This window comes from Mus pahari, chromosome 12, assembly GCF_900095145.1.
Source record: "Mus pahari chromosome 12, PAHARI_EIJ_v1.1, whole genome shotgun sequence".
Taxonomy (NCBI): domain Eukaryota; kingdom Metazoa; phylum Chordata; class Mammalia; order Rodentia; family Muridae; genus Mus; species Mus pahari.
In genome coordinates, this window is record NC_034601.1 from 85,605,911 (window position 1) to 85,616,243 (window position 10,333).

Here is a 10,333-nt window from a genome sequence, read left to right on the forward strand (position 1 = left end):
AGTGTTAGTGGGGGAGAGCCCAACCCACGGTGGGTGGAGCCATCCCCTGGGCCTGTGGTCCTGGGTTCTCTAGGAAAGCAGGTTGAGCAAGCCATGAGGAGCAAGCCAGTAGACCCTGTTTGGGTTTCTGTCCTGACTTCCTTTGGTGATGAGCAATGATATGGAAGTGTGAGCCGATTAAACCCTTTCCTCCCCAATCTGCTTTTGGTCACGGTGCTTCAACTGGTCAGTCGTAGCAACTGGGACCATAAGGACAGGTGTGGATCTATGAGGAGTGCATTTCTTCCTAAGTGTTGCCAGAATCACAGTGCAGGTTCAGAATGTTCTCAAACAGTAGAAACCATGTGTGTCAACCTAACACATTTTTCATATTTTTTTAAATACTAAATTAAAAAACCTTATTATTAGAGACGGAGCATGCATTTCTCTCTGTCTCTGTCTCTCTCCGTGTGTGTACCGGTGCACACAGGTGTGAGGCAGTGTCTTGCAGACATCTGGGGACAGCTCTCAGGCACCTGCTCTCACCATCCTCCTTGTTGAGGTGTGTTCTCTTCTTTTTGAAACTTCAGATTCTTCTATTTATTTATTTTTTTCTTAAAGTCCCAGGGAAAGAAACTGTTAATGATAATTTATGAAATAGTCCTGGCAAACATGCCTACAGGATGAGAAGGAAATCAGTATCGCTTTCAAGACAAGGGGATTGTTTGAGCCATATCTGGGCATAAAGCAGTTTAAGGTGCTGGCCCAGCATTTCACTCAGGACCATGGCTAAGAGAAGCAGAGAAGAAGTAGGGGAGGACTTGCTTTGGGATATGCTGGGAGTAGAGGTAAGCAGCCACAGTAAAATTGGCTGGCTTGCTGAGTGCAAGCTGGAGGTATCCATAATGTGGCCTGACAACATGCACTTCATTTCTTTCTTTCTCCTTTTTAGCAGCAAAGAAGTCAACATAAAGATACCGGTCTTCCTGTCTTCTGGAGTGTTCACCAGATATGCAGGGAATGCAGATATCTAGTAATCATATTTGGGGGGCACCCAATACGTTTGACTGAAGTTGCCTACAGGAGCATGGGTGAGAGATTATTTACTGGAGGAGTATGGGTAATTTACCAGTGGTTATACCACTGAAGAGAACGTCTCCCTTTCCCCCAGAAATCATCACCTGCCCATAGGTTCTCAGGGAGGTTTAAAAAAAGATCATCATTTTTACAAGTAATAAAGAAGGACTCTCAGTGCATGTGTAGAGTGAGGACCCCACACATTTCCCTAGGAAACCCTGGAAGAATATGTTACCATGAAGAGAGTACAAGGACTTCCCTGGGCAGTCTTGTAAGCTTTGCTGGCAGGAGGAAATGCAATTTTTCCCACTGGCTATCAGACAATGCACCCCAAGGAATTGGAATTTCCCCAGGAGTTGCAGGCTGGGAGAAGGAACAGGTCTCAGTGCCAGTCCGAAGAGGAAGAGATTTCATACCCTCTGACAACTTGCTAGACCACCTTGCACAAGAGAGGATCTCAGAGCTTGTTTATGTTGGGTGGGACAGCTCGGGCAGGGCCTGCTTAACTGAGCTTAGTTCTTGACCTCTATCCACTGGGCCTCCCGTTCCTCTTCCTGGTGTAGCTAAGTTGAATAAATCTCCACATTCTCACTACTGTCTGTCTTCTTAATGTGTTAGGTTTTAAGAGCCCAGGTTTTGATCCAGCAGCTCTGGCCACAACCTCTGTTTACACCATGACTTTTTCACTCACGTTGTTACATTGTTTAAATGACCGTACATTTTTTGTTGTTGTTGTTTTGTTTTTTGTTTTTGTACCTCAGATGCAGAGAGGTATTAGCTTCTTAGTTCACATCCTATTATCTACATCAGTTTCTATAAGGCCTTCATCTTCCTCTGTTTTAGTATTTATATATACACCGATGGACTGCATCTGTAAGGTATGAAGTCACGTACCACAAGTTACTCCATCAGTCCTGGTCTGTGGGGATCGAGGGGGAGGGGGTTGGATGGCAGGCCTGGCACTGTCCAGGGCTGAATTGTGAATTGTTTTCCTTCTTGCCTCACCTGAGGGGCAGAGGCGGTTTAATTCCCAGCGCCATTCCATCTACTCAACCTAATGGGTTTAAAATAGTGCACCACTGAGATGATCAATAACGGGATTCGGGGAGCCAGGAGAAACCTTGTTGGCAACCCAACTGGGTTTCTGTCACAAAGGAGGTGCAGACTGGACAGCCAGGGTGCATCTGTCCTTGACCAGTGTTCAGTAGTCTCCAATTTTCCTTGCCCCTTGGTTTTCCATCCCTTGACACTGGTTTGTTGTGTCTTTATGTCCAGCTTGCTTTAAGGACATTGGTCATTCCGAATCTGGATCCAGCCCAAAGATCTCATTTTTTGACTTGATGACCTCTGTGAAGATTTACTCTCCAAATAAACACTTTGGTGTGGTGGGAACACTGGGTTGCAAATACTCTTGGATTTGAATCCTGTCCTCACTGCTCACAGGTAGTGTCAAGCCAGGGTGTCACTAGTCACGTCTTTTCTCTGTAGAATGGGCTGGGTCATTTTCTGTGAGGATCGGGTGCTCTAGAACGGGCTGGATGGCAGTGACTGAGACCAGGAGACCGTCTTTGCTTTTCCATGTTCTCAGATAGGATTCTCACATAAACCACAGTTTTAATTTCTGTGTCTGGGCAACACTAGACTGGTGCTTCTTCCAGAGGCCACTGTATCCCTTGGTTGTCACCAGCCATAATGTGCAGGCCACTTTATAGGTGACATCCATATCCAATACTTGATAGCATTCGCAGCCCAGACATGACAACTCATTGACTGGTGTCAGGTAAGGCTGCCATAGTATGGGTTTGGGAGAGGGTTCATCTCTTAGATACAGGGATCAACACTTCCTAAGCTGCAGTGTGCACAGCCTTCAGATTTTGCCTCACACGGAGTGGCTTCCAGCTTGACCTATTCCTTTACACACTGTCATAGTCGGCCAGTGTTACCCAGGTTCCCCCCTTTACCAGCTGTCAAACGTTTGATGGGGATTTTAGTTTTTAGCGTTGTGCTGGAAAAGAATCTCTGGTCAATGGGGTGAGAACCTGGAGGTGAGGCAGGAGGAACTGGAGAAAGCTTGTGTTTGGGAAGGACCTAACTTCTGTGTATGGGACACTCTTGGACACTTCAGTTTCTTCAGATTAATTACATTGTTTGTGGACTTTAATTAAATAATATCAACAGGGCAGCCAAAAGTATGTTTGTCAGATGCTGGAAATTTTTTATATCCGGGGCAGTCTAAAGCAACTTACTTTCCTTCCCGTGCCCTAATTTGCTTTAGTTTTTGTCCTTTTTTTTTTTTCTGTGTTTTGAATAGGTGCTTTAGTGTATCAGTGGTGTACTAACTATAGGAAGTTTGTTGGGAATCACTGAAGTCAAGTGTTTCCTAGGATCATACTGCACAGAGACCAGTACTGATTGGTGTTTTTTACATTTGTTTATAAAACTGCATCTGTTGCAAAGAGCTTAAGCAAAATGTCGACACCAATATGGTAAAAATCAAGTGTAGAAATAAATCCAGTTACTTTTGGTGTGCAACAGTGTTTATACTTACACACGAAAATATCTTATGTATACCCTTTTAAGCTACAAGCTAACGCCATTATTTTAGAAGAGGTACAAAATACAATTTTTGCCAGTGGCTATCTCCTAATTACAAAGTAGCCAGCACAGGGGACTTCAGTGTCAATGGCCCGAGAGGACACCCAGCGGTATTTAGCCAGGCGGAAGGAAGACAGTAGAATAAATAAAAACGAAAGGCAGAATTCCAGTGAAGATTCGCCGGTTAAGGCCAAGTGGGCAAATTAAGAATCGGGAAACCGAGGTGACTTATGACAGGCAAGAATAATAAAAAAACAAAAACAAAAACAAAAAAACCCCCCCAAAAATTCCCCAAACCACTCAACCCCCTCCCAAAGCCCTGGGGTTGGCGCTGGCTGGGCATTCCGATGGAGAAGCCGGGGAACCGGCGCCCGGGAGCGTGCCCAGCCTGGAAAGTTTCTGCGCGGCCCGCGCGCGGGCACGGTCCGAGCAAGGTGGCGGCCGCGCGCCTGCAGCCGCCGGCGGGATTCCGGAGGTGAGCCGGACGCCGGCGACCGTCCCGGCCTGCGCCGGCCCGGTCGGGTAGGGGATCGCGACGGCGGCCTCGCCGGGCCGCGCGGTGGGCGGCTCGCCCTCCGCTTCCCTTCCCTCCCCGGGACGCGCGGGCGGGGCTGCGGGCTCGCGGCGCGGGAGCGCGCTGCGCTGCGGGGACGCGCGCCGGCCCGGCCGCAGTCGGCGTGGGAGCGAGCGCGGGGGCGGGGCGAGGCGGCCGCGGGGCGGCAGGCGCCCGCTCGCTCGCGCACCGGCAGGCCACCGCCTCGCCCCCGTCCCTTCCCTTCCCTCCTCTCCCCTCCCCCGAGCGGATCACGCGCCCTCCTCTGACACTCCTAGCGGGCCCGAGCTCCGAATTTATCCTTCACGTGACCTGAGGGGGGTTGGGTGGTTGGCTGGGGGACGGAGGAGAGAGGGGAAGGAGGGAACGGAATCTGCCGTTACCCGAGCAACAGGCCCCGCCCGCCGGCTTGGGGCCGGGGGGGCGGGCGGAGGACGTCAGCACGTCAGCCGGGGTTTTGCGTTTTGATTGACAGTTGCTATAGCGACCGGGTCGGTCCGTCGCCATTTTGTTGGTTGGTTTTTTTTTAAACCCTTTCGCTTCCCGCCCGAATAATAATAAAAAGCCCCATTGGAGTGAGGCGGGGGTGGCGGCGGCAACCGCGGCGGGGGGATCCGGGGAGACTGCTGCCGTCGCTGCTGCCGATCGCGGCCCAGGTCGGGCTGAGAGAGCGGACTCCCCGAGCGGGGGTGCGGGCGCCGCCGCCGCCGCCGCCGCTTGCGCTGCTGTTCCTGCTGCTGCTGTTGGTGCCGCTGCCGCCGCCGCCGCCGCCGCCGGCGAGCGGGCGGGACCGGTGTGAGTGTGAGGGAGCGTGTGCGAGGGCGAGTGTGCGCGCGGTGAGTGTGCGCGAGTGTCTGTGCGGGATCGGGGGCGGGCGGTCCGGGCTCTCCTGGCGGAGCCGCCGCCGCCGCCGCCGCCGCCGCTCGGGCCCCGGCGCTGCTCGCTGCGCAGCTTCGGAGCGCGCGCCATTTTGTGAGATTTACAAAAATCCTCGTCGGGAAGAAGCGGCCGGCAGCGGCCGCCGCTCGGCGCCCGGCCTCGCCGCCGCCGCCGCCCTCCGCACCCGGCCGGGCCGGGCCGGGCCGGGCCCCGCCGCCGGCACTCGGGGGCCCGGGGACTGCGGTATTTGCCGGGGAGGGGCTGTCGCCTGCCTCCCCGGCCGCGGGCGCCGCCGGCCCCGCCAGCCCGACGGACCCTGAGCCAGCGCGGCTGCGGCGCGGAGCCGGGACGCCGGGGGCGGAGAGAGGCGGCCGGGGCGGCGCTGGCTGCGGAGGCCGCGGCGGGAGCGCGGCGCGGGAGCTCGAGGCTGAGACTCACCGGAGGGAGCGGCGCGAGCGCCCCGCCATCGTCCCGGTGAGTGTCCGCCCCGCCCGGCGCGGCGCGGCCCTGCGCGCGGCTTCCCGGGGCCTGCGAGCCGGGCTCGCCAGGCCTCTAGCGGAGGGAGGGAGGGACCTGCCATCTTAGGAGCGGGCGGGCGGGCGGCCCGGGGCCCGGGGAAGAAGGCCTCGTCCCCGAGGAAAGTTGCGGCGGGTGGGACCCGCTGCCTCGGGCCGGGCCGGCGCCAGACCTCCACTGGCTGCCCGGGCGCAGGGGAGGAGGCTGTTCTCCTCCTCCTCCTCCTCTTCCTCCTCATCCTCTGCCCCCAGCTCCTCCCTCGTCCCTCCTCTCGGTCCCCACCGGCGTGCGGAGCGCCGGGGTTCTGGGCAAGGACAATGCACGGGTTCAGAAAATGGGGCTGCCGGCCGGGAGGCGAGGACGCAAGGCCCGGCCGGGCCGCCCCGGCGAAGGTCGGCAGCCTGCTGCCTGCGAGGCCCAGTGGGCCCGGGCCTGGGGACCCGGTGTGCTCGGAAGTCGGGCGGCGAGCGCGGGCCACCCAGGGCAGCGGAGGGGCCGGGGTGACCTGCATAGCAGCGGGAGGAGACGGGAATTAGAATGGAGACCTGTGTATCGCCTCAAAACTTCAACATCTATTTATAGGCGCAGACCCACTCAGGCTCCGGAGGGCCCAGGGCTGCTGAATATCAGCACTAAGCTAGAGGCCCCTCCCTACCCCGAAATAGTTAAAAATGGCAAAATTCGTGAGTCAGTGACTCCAATGACTTGTCTTGTCTTTGCCCAGCCCTGGATTATGTGACTCCTGTCGTCGAGGTGCAGCATCATTTGCTTCTTGAGTTCTGTCAAATCCCAAGAAAATATCCCTTGTGACTGTTTGCACACTCATAGACTAGTGCCAGGCCTTATATATATTCCCTCGCATAACCTCCCAGTTGGAAATGCTACCCATTTTACAGATGAGCAGACTGAGCCTAGAGGTGGGCAGTGACTAGTCCAAGGTCATACAGCCAGGACTCCAGGAGGCCTATGTCAGTTGTTAGCCTGGCTTTCTGATCATCCGGCTCCTAACTTATTATTAAGCACTGTATGATGACTCAGGGCTGTAACCTAGAGACTGGGTACAGGTTTTGGTAGAGTTAATTTAGGGTTTGCAGGAGTACAGTTTAGATGAGCCCTTGTAATGAAACTTGTCACCCCCCCCCCCCCAGCAAACTAGTCTGTTTTTGAGTGGAAGAATTGAAACCACTGGTGCATTTTGTTCTTTGCGTTTAACTGTTACAGTATAGAGTTCTTTTTGCATATTGATAAGTCATAAAGTTTGGTGTGAAGTTATTTTTTTCTTTAAATAGTTTCATTCCTCTTGACATTTTGTACTTTGCATGTTAAGAATAACTATTAGGTATTTTGATTTGAGATGTTAATATTAATAATGTAGTGGAATTACCTTACTTTTTGTTTGTTAAAATTTTTTTAAATTGTCTTAAAGAATTACATTTTTAAATAGACTGTAAGTGGGAGGGGAGACGGGAGCTCAGATTTCACTTGTCAAGGTTTCAGAGGAATAATGGTTAAGAAGGTTTATTTGGTTACATGGATTTTCAGGGTACATGTCTTACAGAAGAGCCCTGCCCTTCGGAGCTTCTGCCCCAGGATGGCAGTGGTGTCTGTGGTGCTGTCCAAATAGCGTTAGACTTCAGATCTTGCCAAAAAGTTAAAACTCTTGTCAGCATCTACACCAGGTTCTCTTTAGAAATGACCACAGAAAGTTTGTATTTACCTCAGGCATAAGCTCAGAGATTATTCTAGAAGGGCTGCCCCTGTGTCTGTAAGGCAAGGACACATATTTCTTATGCCTGGTGGATACTGAAGGCGTTGTTGTCTTTCGAAGGAGTAGAGTTGAAGGGATGGTTATTATCTGTAAGGGTAGGAAACAGACTGACGGATCCAGTGGGGCTTCTTGAAGATACTTTGGTGTGTGACCTGTTAAAACGGTCACCTCTATGCGATGTGCTGTGCCACTGCTATGTGCTAGGAGTTGGAAAAAAATACCATTCACAAGAACATGGACAGTCAAAAAGACCCTTGGCTAGAGAAGTCTCCCTTGAGAGTTCTGCTCTGTCACTGAGTTTTCTTCATGGCTGGACTCCTGTGCTTGTGACTCACAGATGGGAGTGACTGACCGTGTGAGGCAGGGGCTCAAGTCTGTGCAGTGCAGTGCAGTGCAGTGCAGTGACTGAGGTTAAAGCTAAGATGGCATGTTTCAGACATGGCATGAATTCTGTCCTGGGTGTTATTATGTAACTGTCAAGGAAAGAAATACTATGTGTGTTTACTTTGGGTATTACTTTAAACCATTTTTAATAGAAATTTAAATAGCACAGAGATGTTACAGAGTTTATGGTTGGCAAATGTCTGTTCCAGAAAGAAATTTCGTATAGAATCTTGGATGACCAAGAATCATTTTGTACTGAAGGACATTGTACATAGTTAGACTCATAGAGGGAGGGCTTAATTTCTGAGTCTCTTGCTACTTGTGGTCAGAAGTGTGTTAATTTGTCATTTTCCTCTTGTTCGCACCTCCCAGCAACTTCTCTTCTACCTCTCAAGAAGGAGCTTAGCCCTCAGACCCAGCCAACACCACACATTTCCAGAAAGTCTGTCAGGAACATGGCTCAGCACTTGCAGCTGCTAGTCTCAATAGTTCTGTAGTCTTTCTAGACGATAACTTGGCCCTAATACTCTATGTTGAGTGTCTTGGTGGGTTTCTTCCATTTGTACTTGTCCACTTTCGTCTTAGAAACAGATCTCTTGCTTAGACGTAACAGATAGGGTTACCTGTAACTTCACAGTTTGCCTGTCACAGTTGTAGGACCGAGTAGTAGTGTATGGAGTGGTATGTCTTCTGAAGGCAGGGGCCCTGTGCTGTCCTACCCATTGCTGTGTTTGATGGCAAGACAGTCTGTGGTAACTCATAACCCACTGCTCGCACGGGGTGGGATTACAAAATATGGGGATAAGAATTGGTGTTTAAGTACTTGGAAAAAAAATTATTAAATTACTTTAAGTTACCTAAAGTTGTCCCTAAATGAAGGAATCTTTTGAAATTATGCTTCACGTCAACTTCATAATGTTAAGCTGTTGAGTGTAAAGTTTTTTGTTGGGTATGTGAGAGTTGAATGCAGGTTTCACATAACTAAAATAAAGGTTCACATTAGCTAATGCAGGCAAGTGTTATTTTTAAAATTTTAGTTTCATATTGATATATTAAAAACAAAAATTGACTTGGAAGCTATGCTTTTTAAAGTTATATTTTGGCTTTGAAATTCTCATTTGAACATTCTGTAGTGAGTTACAGTTCTTGGTTGAGAGAGAAACCTAATGTCGGACGTCTAACCTGCTGAGGGTCTACCAAGGCAGATTTGTGCTGACAAGGAGCCACATTGGATTCTTGGCAGTTAGTTCTGAAGAGATGCCATTTTTCTCAAGGATGATTTTTTTTATGTATGTTATTATTGTTAATAAACTAAAATTTGACAAGAAATACTTTTTGACTAAGGGATATGTGTGTATAATATACAGGAGTCATGTAAAAGTCGTGTCTCGGTGATGAGTCATTTTATCATACAAAATTGAAATCTCATAATTGAGATGCTTTGCTTTGTGGGAGCCTGCTGTGATGGTTTGACATGGTATGAAACCAGTGTGTAGAAGGAAGGCATCAGCTCTTCTTTAAACATCTTCACAGTCAAACAACCCCCTAGCTTTTTTTGTTCCTTTTTTTAAAATTGAAAAAAAAAACAAAACAATTTCAGCGATCAGTTGATTTTTTTTCTTTTTTTTTCTTTTTAATTTAGAAATATCTAATGGGATTTATGGCTAAGGCTGTGTCCTGGGTGTGTCTGGGTAGATTGCTGACACTGGCCTTTCATTTCTCCAAGAGCTTCGTGATACCTGGTTCGGAGGAGTACTTGAGGCTCCTCAAGTACTTATAGGGAGTGATTTCAGGACCTAGGCTCAGCATGGGTGTCTTCCCCTGTGACAGGAGGTCCGCAGCTGTCATGTTCCTGCTGTGCAGTTGGTGGAATGGATACTTCTCTGTTCTTCCCTGTCTCCTTTTCAGACATACTCACTCTTCCTCCTCTACATCATTGGCTCAGGGATGCCTTTCCTGTCCCCACCCCCTGTCCCTCTCCCCCTTAGCTGTGCACAGAGTTAAATCTAGGACTTCACACACGAGGCAGGCATTCCCCCTTAGCCTCCCCACGAGAGCCGAGCATGGCTTTCTCCTTCCTTTCACAACCTTTACTGCCGAGAGTTGTAGGATGAGTCACGACTGATTTATATACTTATTCCTTTAATGTCTGTCTGTCTGTCTCCTCTCCATTGGACAACAGGGTCTTCCCCACCCATGTGCTAGTGGTCGGACCGAGTCATGTGACCACACTTAGCTGCACAGCAGGCTAGGGTTTGTGGCCTTCGGGAGGGAGGGGGCTATTTATTTGGCTGAGGGTTTGCTTCTATAGACAGGTGGAATGAAGGGAAATGAAACATTGCTTGTTCACTTCTAAATATTTTGGAAGAAATCTCTGGAAATAAGGCAGTTTATTAAACAGTCTCTGTTCAGTATTGGCCATTAAGCTTTTGTGCTATAGTTTGAAAACTCAGATTGCTCAGATATATTGTTGGATCTGTTTTAATCTATCTATCTATCTATCTATCTATCTATCTATCTATCTATCTATCTATCTATCTTATCTATCTATCTATCTATCTATCTATCTATCTATCTATCTA

General features: G+C 49.9%; 1 protein-coding gene across 4 annotated transcripts in view; it reads left to right on the top strand.

The window, feature by feature from the left end:
* Positions 1-4,584: 4,584 nt before the first annotated feature.
* The window catches only part of Dyrk1a (dual specificity tyrosine phosphorylation regulated kinase 1A), a 124,204-nt gene continuing 118,455 nt past the window's right edge, over positions 4,585-10,333 (top strand). For 3 of the 4 annotated variants that reach the window (XM_021208895.2, XM_021208896.2, XM_021208897.2), the window contains exon 1: positions 5,292-5,557. The gene's annotated coding sequence lies outside the window, so the exon portion shown is untranslated. Of the gene's footprint in view, positions 5,558-10,333 lie in introns of all 4 variants that reach the window. The other variant, XM_021208898.2, reaches the window with a different exon arrangement.